This window comes from Vicia villosa, unplaced genomic scaffold, assembly GCF_029867415.1.
Source record: "Vicia villosa cultivar HV-30 ecotype Madison, WI unplaced genomic scaffold, Vvil1.0 ctg.000197F_1_1, whole genome shotgun sequence".
In the NCBI taxonomy this organism is placed as follows: Eukaryota; Viridiplantae; Streptophyta; class Magnoliopsida; order Fabales; family Fabaceae; genus Vicia; species Vicia villosa.
The window spans coordinates 40,690-54,517 of NW_026705066.1; positions in this window are offsets into that span (position 1 = coordinate 40,690).

The following is a 13,828-nucleotide window of genomic DNA, read 5'->3' on the forward strand; positions in this document are numbered from 1 at the left end:
TCTTATATCTTATAATATTTAATTAATGTTTAAGTGAACAAGATATTTATGTAATATGTATTTAAAATATAAGGTAAATCTGAGCCATTAATTCAAATCCAATGGTTATTATTAAAAGTTATCAGTTTTTATTATAACCAAAGTTCTCATTCGATACGTCTAATATATATATATATATATATATATATATATATATATATATATATATATATATATATATATATATATATATATATATATATATATATTAATTTTCAATTTTAAAAATTAATAAGGAAACCTAATTCACTGACTAACATAAACTTAGTGGTGAATGGAGGATGAGGAACGATATCATATTCAATAGTGGTGAATGTAAAGTTTCATATCTCATTTAAGACATTAAGATGAAGGTGTGAAAGTGGTTCTTCATAAGAAAATTTTCTTATTCTTAGCAAATATCCGTTGTAATTTTAAATTAAATTTCAATTGATTTGTAACTTTTCTTATTTTCGAATTTGGTTCTCAACTTTTATAAGTGAGTTAAAGTGCTCCTAATACTATTTTTCAATGAGTCCTTGCTTATTAAAAAACATAAACTAAAGAAATTCGGATACTTTTATAAATCATTAAATATTAACTTTTCACATCCAAATTAGAAAAAAAAATCATTATGGCAATTTGCTTCAATATTAAAAGAATAGAAAATCTATCATATAAGAAAAGTCTAGCATTTGCTCATCTCTAAGCTATGCCACATCAGCATCTCTTCCCACAATAATCCACATCATTTCTTCCAATTTTTGCCTTTTGATCATTAGTTTTAATTGTGGGCTGCTGCAGTTTCTTCATTGATCATTGAACTTCTCTGCATTCAACTTCTCAACCTCTCATGATCTTGCAGTTACACATTCTTTACTCTCTCTGCCTATCCACGTTCCAAACCGCTTCCACCCAAATCATTGTGATTTATTGTTTTCCCTTTTCCACTTCCAATCTTCCCTATATTTATGCAATTGAAGTAATAATTTCATAATCGTTTCAAAAGGAGAATCTGCGATATCAAAAAGGAGAAACAGGGTACCAACCAAAATATCTGATACGACGACGAATCTGGGGTTTCCAACGTTACAGCGGATCTGACGTTTTCATCGGTTTTACAGAGGGGTGCGATTTTCCGGTGGTAGATCAATTATGCTGCGTTTTCGGTGGCGAGTTAGGTGGTCTCGGGTTCGATATGGTTGATGTGTGACTTTTTCAATTTTCTGCAAACCTCATTACGATTCTTTATGCAATTTCGATGTTTTTCAATTTGTTGCAAGGATGGTATGACAATTCAATCTCTTCGTTTGTTTGTTTTTGTTTTTTTATTTCGATTTTTCTTAGCTTTTCCTTTGTAATTTGTCAACTTTTTTATTTCAAATGGAAGAGATGGAATCATCAACTACAGAAAAGTGTGCTGCTGAAATTTTATTTCATCCGGTATAAGACAAGTTGTTGTGGAGCGGGCACTGCTGTTGATACAAAGGCATTAACAGGTATCGTTAATAATGCTTACATTTCATGTTGCCCATTTTTTTTACACTGCTGCTAATAGTTTTAAGATAGTTTCTTAATCCATCCCCTTCTACTCCATATTGTAAATCTTGATCCTTTTGTTACGATTATGGTGTACTGATTGAAAAAATTTTGTTGAGCTATATATAGGATGACATAGAAAAGTTGGTATCCAAGCTGGAAGATGAAGTTCAGGCTCTCGACGAAGGGATTGTGTTCTTACCGAATTGGGTATATATGTTTTTCTTTTATTATTCGTATTTATTTCGTTTTACTTAATCGAGTAACCATTTTTATTAACAGGTGCAATGTTTTATATTAAGAGTCATTTTTATGTTTTGAGATGTTAGGTTGTTTAGTTTATGTTTGACGCAGTTTTATCGGCTAGCGACTTCAATGTAGTGGAATTTTAACAGACGGCTATTGTTTCGTGATATATGATTTGGTACAATATGTTGTTGCAACTATAGAAGTGTTATAGCACTTTGGCTATTATTGTGTATGTATATTGGCCTCACTGTTATTTGGGCAGCATTGAACACAATGAACCACGGGAGAATTCTGATCCACAATGAAACAACTGTCATTGAAATGTCATTTAGATTTAGTTACATACCAAAAGAGTAATTATAATAACATTTTATCACCTGTGAAATGATTAATCATTATTAGCCTGGATACTATTTGATTTTATGTTAATTATGTTTTATTTTAATTCTTTAAACCACTCCTTTATACATGGAATGTCTTTGTTCTAATTATTGTTCCTATTTTTCTTTTCCAGGATAACAAGACATTCAAAACTTCATCTACAAACATCCACACAGATGTTGATTTTGAGTTATAGAAATTGTTACCAGGATTAATAAACAATCATTATAAATTTATTTTTAGTTTCTATCCAATTTTGATCTAAATTGATTATTTTATATATATATATATATATATATATATATATATATATATATATTTATTGAGATTTCACTATAAATAGGACTGAATGTATATTTACGATATAAATAGGTGATATAAATAATGAAAATAAATAGTATTGAATGTATATTTATGACATTTACATGAATATATTATACAAATATAACATTTTATGTCTTATAATAAAAATTATAAGTATATATAATGAAATGCTATTTTGGAGAAATCTATATATGAAATATTTTAAATTTGAATGATTTTATGTATTAGAAATCTTGTATAAATAACTATTCTTGATAGTTAGCATAACTATTTTTAGTTTATTGTTATTTTATTTGTGATTTGTGATATGAATAGAAACAAATACGTAACAAAAAATTATTAATTAATAATTAAATATAAATTTTTAAAATTTATATAAATATTTAATGAGATATAATAAATCATGATTATATTTTAATGTCAATTACATTTTATTTGTAATATGAATAGAAATAAATATACATAACTAATAAAGATTAATTTTATAAATTATTTTATTATTTAAATATTACTTGACTACTAATGATATGAATTCTCTAAATATATTGGTGATAAATTTAAATAAATCCACGTTATAATTTATGGACTTTATTTTAGCACATATTATTTTATTTTATTTTAACTTGAAACATAATTATCTAACTTCTCTAAATATGTTTAGAGTTGAGTATGCTGGCTAATCTGCGCGCTTTGTTTAATTGTTACGCATAAATCCGCAAATTAAACAGGTTAGTGCTCTTTATCCACAACTATTAACAAAACTCTTTATCCGCAACTATTAACAAATTGTGAGTAGTATTTAAAAAAAAGGAGAAAATTGGATAAAACATTACACAAAATATTTATTCAACTTCTTTAACTATAATGGATTAATTACAATACAATAAAAACTAATTATAATAATTATATTTAATATTAGAAATTATTTTATTATTTTAATTTAACTTGAATAAAAATTATTTAACTTCTCTAATTATAATTAGAGCTGAGTATTATGGGTGAAAATATTTTACTGATACTGTGAAAAAACAAAACTAGAAAAATATTCATGTCATTAGTTGAATCAATTACTTCAACAATATATCCTTTTAATTGATTGAAAATATATCCTTCAACAATATAAAAAGTTACAGTATTAATATAATGAAAAGTAATATCCCTTTAAATTATTTCCTATAAAGTTAGAAAATATTTTCTCTTTTATTTCTTTTTAAAAGCAACACCTTAAAACAAATATTATGAAAATATTAATAGGCCTTAAATCATTCCAAATATATGTATATATTGTGTTTGTATATTACATAATATGATGATTGAAAATTACTAGATCATTGGCCCGTGCGATACACTGGTATTTCAAATCGAATTTTATAATATTAATATTTATTTTATAATTATAATATATTAAATTATTTTATTAATGTTACATATAAAAATTATATTATCATATTAATATATTTTCTACTAATATTATTCTGTTATATATAACTTTATATTTTATTTATCATAAAAATTAAAATATTCATAATTTTATTAATATAATACCACGAAATTTTAACTGAAAATTTTATTAATATTAAAATTAGTCTTATACTGTCAAATATTGTAGAATTAGCATAATTTTATTCATAATAATATTAATATAATAACATGTGCGATTGAGAGAAGTAAAATAATATGAAAATATTTTTTAAAAAAACTTAATAATACAAAGAAATTCAAAAGTCAATATAATAATACATGATTATATTTGTACATGATTAAATTATTGACATTTATGTTTTTAATTTTTTGTTGTGAGTTTAATTTCAACTTAAAACAATAAGTAATAATTATTGATACTTAATAATTGTGTCCTTTGATTATTTTTTATTTAAGATTATTAAATGTATGATTTTAACACTTAAATGTATGAATTTAATACTTATTATGTGAAGGGGATTTAACTTTTTATTCTTCGTAACCATTACTATTTTGTATAAATATTTTGTCATTAAGGATACGAATAAATTATATATTATTTGGTTTTAATTGCACTACCTTTCAAATTTCTCAATGATTAGTTGACTTTAAGTGATAAATCTTTCTAATACTATTTTGTAATATTTATGGTTTCCATTTAAGATACAATTTTTTTAAGAATAATAATACATGAAATTAATTTTTATTTTTCACAATTATCAATTTTCAATGCATATTCTCAATACTTATTTTAAAAATAAATAACGTTACAGATTACTTATAAATGATGTCAACATACGGAAAAATATATATCATTATTTCAAATATTTGTATAACGATATTATTTTTGTCTCTTATTTTTGTTCTCCAATATCTCTTATTTTACTTTTAAGACTATTAAAATGAGCCAAATATTAGAAACGAGTCAAATTTTTATATTTGAAATTTTAAAATAAATTTTAAAAATCAGTGTTACTTTACAATTTTGTTAACAAATAATCATCTTTATGTTAGTTTCTACATATATTCAGGTAGATTAAATAATCTAATTTGTTTTCTTTTTTCTACTTTTTACTTTTAAATGAAAGTTAATTTTACTTTAAAATATTCTTTAATTTTTTTATTTAATAATATTTACATTATATTTAAATCTCAACCATCCATTATCACCACAACCCCATGATCCCTATTAAAAAAGAAGTTAAATTTAAAATTAATTTAAAATTCCCCACTAAAATAGTGACACATATTCATTTTTCCATTTTTTCTTCAAATTCTTTCGTACTAAATAGCATTACTCTTAATCAATTTGTGATTCAATTAATTAAATTTGATTATTTAAAGATAGTTTAACTCAATTTTATAAATTTGATTATTTAAAAATAGTTTAACTCAATTTTACAATTTAATTTAAATATTTAAATTATGGAACAGTCCTAATCATTGATTTGGTAAAAAAGAAAAAAATTATAATAAAACGAAAAAATATTACTATATATAAAACCGTATAAACCTACAATTTTAAATATTAAAAAGGTGTTACAATAATATTTTTAATATTATAAATATGCCTATAAACCCATATTTAACTTGATGTTTTTGTCCTAATGTCTAACTTGATTTTTCATGACATGAAGGTAGCATATTTGATTTTAGACCTCAACATAGGTTAGACCAATGATGAAACATAACATCAAACATGATTTAGTATTATCAATTGAATGACATTTTCATAAGAATGACATATATTTATACCAATACAAACGGGTACTTATATGATACATGTATATGGTACTGATATTAACACATTTAATTAAATATTGAATAATAACAAGAATTAGTTTACTATTGATTTAAATATTTTTATAGATAATTTCAAACAAAATTATTTATATATAGGAATATTTATACGATCGATTTAAATATTTTTATATATGGAAAAATATTGAATATTAACGGGAATATTAAATTACTGATCAAAATATTGAATATTAACAGGAACATGAAGTTACTAATCAAAATATTTAATAATAACGGAAACATGAATTTACTAATAACGGGAACATGAAATTATTGATAAAAATATTGAATATTAACAGGAACATGAAGTTACTGATCAAAATATTAATATTAGCGGCAACATGAAGTTACTAATCAAAATATTGAATATAAAGGAACATGAAGTTACTAATAAAATTATTGAATATTAACGGGAATATTAAATTAGTGATCAAAATATTGAATATTAACGGGAAGTATATCAGTATTATACATCTTTGGTGATTATGAAAAGTGTATAATTAAATTATTAATATTAGCGGCAACATGAAGTTACTAATCAAAATATTGAATATAAAGGAACATGAAGTTACTAATAAAATTATTGAATATTAACGGGAATATTAAATTAGTGATCAAAATATTGAATATTAACGGGAAGTATATCAGTATTATACATCTTTGGTGATTATGAAAAGTGTATAATTAAATTATTTTCAATTAATTATTCATTTGTATGGTTAAAGTATTTTCAACTATTATTTTTTTAAATGATTTAGTTACTAATTTTAATTAATATAGAATGTGAACAAATGATTTAATATTAGTAATTTTATAACTTTACTCATTTTAACCAAAATTTAGTCTTTTATTAATACCTTTTATTATCCTCAATCCAAATGCGCAAAAACGACGGGTACTCGTATGAACGCACATGAATCAAAGTGACGGCTGTCATTCAACTGTACTGGTGGATTGCATGAATTTAAATATCTATAAGATATGGGAACAAGCTCAAACGTTGGTGACTACGCGCATATGGGTTTCAGTACGTGAATTTTTTAAACTGCGGATATGGGAACGGGCTAGCATCTATCATTTGTTATTCCGTTATCTTTCTATTGTTAAAAAAATAAATTAAACGAATTAAAATATCTATAGGATACGGGAACAAGCTCAAACGTTGGTGCCTACGCGAATATGGGGTTCAGTACGTGAATTTTTTAAACTGCGGATATGGGAACGGGTCCCTACTAGCATCTATCATTTGTTATGCCATTATCTTTCTTTTGTTAAAAAATAAATTAAACGAATTTAAATATCTATAGGATACAGGAACAAGCTCAAATGTTGGTGCCTACACGAATATGGGCTTAATTACATGAATTTTTTAAACTGCGGATATGGGAACAGGTCCCTACTAGCATGTATCATTTGTTATGTCATTATCTTTCTTTTGTTAAAATAATAAATTAAACGAATTTAAATATCTATAGGATACGGGAACAACCTCAAACGTTGGTGCCTACGCGAATATGGGCTTCAGTACGTGAATTATTTAAACTGCAGATATGGGAACGGGTCCTTACTAGCATCTATCATTTGTTATGCTATTATCTTTCTTTTGTTAAAAAAATAAATTAAATATATGTACTTTGAAATATTTATATAATATAATTTGTCCTAAAATATATTAATTATAGTTTAATTATTAATGACTTTTTTTTTCAGTATTCAATTTGTTTAATATTAGTAATTTCATAATTTTATCCATTTTAACCACAATTTAGTTGTTTACGAATACCTTTTATTATCCTCAATCCAAATGCACCTTTGACTTGGTTGTTATAGTAGCTATGTTTTTTAATCCATAGGACACGGGATCAGGCTCAATAGCTATATTTTTTAATTCATAGGACACAGGATCAGACTCAAACGTTGATGCCCACACAGATATGGGCTTCAGTACGTGAATTTTTTAAACTGCATATATGGGAACGAGTAGTATAGTACCCTATCCATACCCTACTAATTTGTAAGTTTTTCAATTTTAACTAAAATATAATATTTTACTAATACATTTTATTTGACTCAATCCAAATACGCGAAAACGGCGGGTACGCGTGCGATGCAGTAAAATATTATTAAATTGACTTATCAAATTAGGCCCAACATATTCTTACAAACATTTAGGCCCAACACTTTAAAAATAACTTATGTTTTCCACACACCATTTTTCTTTATGATAACCTCTAATCTAACTAGTAGTTTGCCCGTGCGATGCACGGGTAAGTTTGTATAATTTGCTTTTAATAATTTGTTAGTCATATTTTTAATATAAAAAAATATTAATTGTAAGAAAATAAGTAAAACATAGATTGAAAAGGGAAAACCGTGAGAGTAAGATAAAAAGAATATTACTGAAGTTTTATTATGATATAATGTGATTTTTTTAATGAAATGAAAACAAAATATAAGAGGAGATGAAGATGAAGATATGGCCTTAAAATAGTCTCAACCTAACATTCAAAAGTTTAATTCTTATGCTAGCATGAAGAAATATATAGCAGAGGTGAGATAATAGTGGAACGTTAAAAAAAATTTACATGATTATTGATTAATTATATATAGTGCATATTAGTCCATGATAAATAATTACATTTTTTAATAATAATGTAATCACTGGAAAAGAAAAACTAAATGGTAAAATGAATTATTGAAATATAATAATAGAAAAAAATATTAGTTAACTTCAGGGACTAATCCTTTGATTCGATATTGTAGTAGATGATTATTTTCTCAAAAAATTTAACATTGATGTGTGGTTAGAATGAAATAAAAGAATGAGGTTATCCGAAGAATATTGATAACTTATAAAAAAATGAAGGAGTTTATCATGGGTTAGGGGAGATGAAAATATTACTCTAATTATTTATTTATTATTATAATTAATGGGTTGAATGCTAATTATTTAGGCACTAAGAAAAACCATTTATGGAACAGTGACCAATTCACCGTTACTAAAAAATAATAATACTCCTTTAAATAAAATATTGATGGCTTGGTATAAATTCACATGAGATATAACTTTTCCAAAAATAACTACAATATGAAAGACATAGTAATATGATAGTTATTGCTATAATATTATTGTTAAATAGACCTAATAATATGAGTTTTGGATGATTAATAAGGTTAGTGGATTATATAAGAATTAAAAAATTAAAAAATGTTTTTATTTTATATTATTAAAACATTAAAATAAAATGTCATATCAGTTAATCTATAGTTCTATTTTAAAATTATTATTTTTATAATATTTTTGCTACTTCATTTCTTAAATATATATTTTTTGTTATCTTGTTAGATGAATGTTATATATTTTTTCATATATTTTTAATAATTTTTAATATAGTTTCAATTTATTAAATTATATATATATATATATATAAATAAATAAAATTTAATATTAATATTATTATTATTAAGTGAATATTATATTGAGTATCATATGTGTAATGAAGTTATTTTTTTAAATAAATTTCGTACAAATGAATGTAATAATAACAATAATAATATCTTAGAAATGAGAATATATTAGGATTAAAAATATATGTATTTATGTAAAAAAAAAAGTCATAGACTTCCAGAGCAGTCATGATATCTTGTACTCCTGATTGAGGTGAAAAAAATAGTTATATTTATGTTATTCAATACAAAAATGAGAAAGAAAAGTAGAATAACGAACTAATAAAAAAATCATTAAAAAGAAGAGTTTTCAATTATTCAAATATATGGCTATATACATGTACTAACCTGAATGAATATTAGATTTTCCATATAACGATAATGCAATACAATTTTATTATCATGTTCTTCTGATTTACATGGATAAAAGTGATATTCACCTCGACTAATAAAATACTATAAAAATAGTTAGCATATGAGACTAACAAAAGTTATATCAATATAAACGAAAATTTAAATATTTGAAATAAAATAACTGGAGTTTCTATTATGCCACAAAACAAATAGCAAGACACATATGTAAATTGAAATAAAAATAACTTTACAAAATAGGAAGAGCACTACCAATGATTTGTCTACAAAATAGGAAGAGCACTACCAATGATTTGTCTGCAAAATACAATGATAACTCAATATGACATATATATACACATACATGTGAATATGAATAGAATAATAATAAATAGCGAAAATAATAATCAATTAAATTATTAATTAAAATTTATATCAATATGATAAGTGAATGAATTACCATAATTAAATAACAGGAGTTACAAAACATAAAGAGATGTAAGTCCAATATTTATTTGGTATATTAATACATTTATTTTATTTGGATATTATATAATTATATCAATTTTATTAATCTTTTTATATTTTTGATTTGTATTTATTATTTAGAACAAATTGAATTTTAGAAAATGAGTAGTTTCATAAACAATCAATTCAATAACCATTATTAAGAATTAAATTTTAAAAAATTGTAATTTAATAAACAAATTCAAAGACCATTTAAGGGAGAAATCAATGAAAAAGTTGTAAAAATAATTTATAGTTTTATTAGTGTTATTAAGTTTTATAGTTTTAACATTATAAATAATAAACTAAAGATTCCTGTCAAAATAAAAAAGGAGAAAACACCCCTATTTTACATTTCAAATTAATATATATATATATATATATATATATATATATATATATATATATATATATATATATATATATATATATATATATATATATATTAATATATATATAATCTTTTAAAAGAATAAAATGAATAAATATTTAATATACATGAATTTTTTTATAATAAAGTTAAAAAATCTTTTTATTTTATATTACTAAAGAGTTAAAATAAAATGCTTATAAACTTTAAATTATCATATCATTTTATCTTTAATTCCATTTATAAATTATTATTTTTATAATATTTTATCTACTTCACTTCTTTAACATATATTTTTGAGTTTGAGAAAAATATTTTTATTTTATACCATGAAAGTATTAAAATAAAATGTATATAACATTGAAATTATCATATCACTTAATATTTAGTTTATTTTTAAAAATAACTATTATTCACAATGTTTTATTTACTTCAATTCTCTAACATATCTTTTTTTGATTTGAGAAATTTTTTAATAATAATTAAATCAACATGATATGGGAAACTTTAAAATATTATTATAAAAATCAAAATTTAAAAATATAAAGAAAAATTACTATAATATTTTTAATTTTTATAAAAAAATATCGATGTTACTTTTTATTATTATTTAAATTTAAATCTGAAATGTGGAAAAGAGAGATTTTTAACTTATATTTTAAAAATGATATATATATATATATATATATATATATATATATATATATATATATATATATATATATATATATATATATATATATATATATATATATATATATATATATATATATATATATATATATATATATATATATATATATATATATATAATCTTTTAAAAGAATAAAATGAATAAATATTTAATATACATGAATTTTTTTATAATAAAGTTAAAAAATATTTTTATTTTATATTACTAAAGAGTTAAAATAAAATGCTTATAAACTTTAAATTATCATATCATTTTATCTTTAATTCCATTTATAAATTATTATTTTTATAATATTTTATCTACTTCACTTCTTTAACATATATTTTTGAGTTTGAGAAAAATATTTTTATTTTACACCATGAAAGTATTAAAATAAAATGTATATAACATTTAAATTATCATATCACTTAATATTTAGTTTATTTTTAAAAATAACTATTATTCACAATATTTTATTTACCTCAATTCTCTAACATATCTTTTTTTGATTTGAGAAATTTTTTAACAATAATTAAATCAACATGATAAGGGAAACTTTAAAATATTATTATAAAAATCAAAATTTAAAAATATAAAGAAAAAATACTATAATATTTTTAATTTTTATAAAAAAATATCGATGTTACTTTTTATTATTATTTAAATTTAAATCTGAAATGTGGAAAAGAGAGATTTTTAACTTATATTTTAAAAATGATATATATATATATATATATATATATATATATATATATATATATTTTTTTATTTATTATCCATCATAAATTAGTTATATACATTTTTTAATATTTGTTTTTAGATATTTGGATATTATATAATTATATCAATTTTATTAATCTTTTTATATTTTTTATTTGTATTTATTATTTATAAAAACTAAGTAATTCATGATTATATAAAAATTATAATTTTATTATTAAACAAAATAAATAAAAGAGAATAATTAAAAAAGCATAATTTTTTAACATTGCAATGAGATTTGTAAAATCAATTTTTAAAAAATTAAAATTAGGATTGATATTAGAGTGACATGTGTCAAATGTCAAGAGTTGTTATCATGATGCCACATGGATAGGGTTGCCATCATGACAACCTTGCATTTATATATAAGATTTATAATTTTTTCCTAACATTTCGGATTTTCCTATACCCAAATGCGCGAAAACGACGGGTACCCGTGCCAACGCACGGGTAAGATTAAATCTAAAAATTCAATGCAAATAAATAAAAATAATAGAAAATAACCATAAAAATTTCAACTTAAATTCAAACATATATATGTTAATGTTACCATTGAACTTTTGGAGGAAGAAAATTCGTCAGATATCTTCCTTCTTTTACCAATTTCAAGGCAAATATGGAAATGTGACCTTTTATAAAAATATACAAATAGGGAGAACAAGATATACATAAACTATAAATCGTATTTGATAAAATTTCAATTCCATATTGATGATAGATAAAGACAAAAAAAAGTTTAAAAAAATAAAAATAAAAAAGAGTTTAAATAAAATGAAAATCTTCTTTAGAATTATGAACAATTTGATTGAAGTTGCTATATAATTCAAAAGCTAAGTGTTTTTGTCAATTTTTTTATAATAAAAACAATGATAAAATTATACAATCAAATTTTAATTTTTTTTAATGGATACACAGAAAAAACATATATTTATACAAAAGATAATTAGAATTTAATTTTAAATAGAATTAATATTTTTTATGATGATAAGTTTAATATGGTACCGAAATAAATAAGAAAAAAACTTAGGTACAATTTTTTATGTGCGGTTTTTATTGTTTTTCAATGAAAATATGACAAATTTATAATTTCCTCTTAAACGTATGTAAATTTCTCCTATTTTCACTCACTAAATGATATTTAAGTACATTTGACATATTTAACCTAAAAAATTATACATAAGTTTTGTCCAATAAATAAATAAAACAATGATTAAATTTTACAAATGCTTTCTCAAACGTTAATTATTTTATGGATAGACACAAAAGCAAATCTTTATGAAAAATAAATAGAATTTAATTTTAAACGGAATTAATATTTGTTTATAATAATAAATAATATATACCAAAAATAACTAAATAAATAATCAAACCTAAACATTAAATAGGCCTTTATATCTCTTTTATCTCTGTATTTGTGTCATCCTTTTCTCTTTCTGTGTGACATTTTCACACTCTTTCTGCAGAAACAACATGGTGAAAGAATCATTAGCTTGTACAATAGTTGGAATCATAGGTTTGTGTTACATTTTACCCACAATGTTTCTAATTTCTAGTTTTAATTAATTTTTTCATGAAAAATATATGTTAAATAAAAATAAAAAGCTTAATATAGTTTATGCATTTTGTTTATTGCGTTTTTATTATGATCTTTTTCTGTGTGCAGGCAATGTTGGCTTATTTTTCTCACCAGCGTAACTTCTTTCTCTTTCCTACATTTTTCTTGTTTATAATATTTTGAATTACATGATAATATTTATTCTATTTTCATCTAATAATCAGCTTTAGATCCAATCGATCATCAAAATTATTCATTTCATATTCTAATTCTTTAAAAACATTCTCATTAATTTTTAATTGGTAATATGTGATTGAATGACCATCTGTTTATGTCAAATAAACAGAAAATAATTTAAATATAAGTTTTAATTTTTCTTCCTATTACTTTA